At 55.0% G+C, this 331-nt stretch overlaps 1 pseudogene; it reads left to right on the forward strand.

Moving 5' to 3' along the window:
* The first annotated feature begins 3 nt into the window (after nt 1-3).
* LOC106727531 lies at nt 4-324 on the forward strand (annotated as a pseudogene).
* Nucleotides 325-331: the final 7 nt, after the last annotated feature.

The following is a 331-nucleotide window of genomic DNA, read 5'->3' on the forward strand; positions in this document are numbered from 1 at the left end:
TCTGAGCAGGAGGCCAGTGAAGATGCTGTCCATGGGTAGGACCTGGATAAGGACAACTTTGACATGGGGGAGCCCAGGAAGCAGCAACTATTGAAAGTCACAATTTCCATGACAAGGCATCCAAACTTAAATCAGAAAGTTGTGGCTTGGCTGAGCAGGGCCCAAGTGTCAGAGGAGGCCCTGGACCCGGAACAGGACCCTACAGATCATGGCCCCGAGTGGAGGAGGACCTGCACCTTCTGTCTGACATGCCAGAGAACCAGCGACAGTAGCCCAGACAGGGAGGATGATGAGAGCCTTCTCAGCACCACCAAGCCCAAGCTCAGGCCAT

The sequence above is a fragment of the Myotis brandtii genome, unplaced genomic scaffold (assembly GCF_000412655.1).
Source record: "Myotis brandtii unplaced genomic scaffold, ASM41265v1 C40425474, whole genome shotgun sequence".
Lineage (NCBI taxonomy): Eukaryota > Metazoa > Chordata > Mammalia > Chiroptera > Vespertilionidae > Myotis > Myotis brandtii.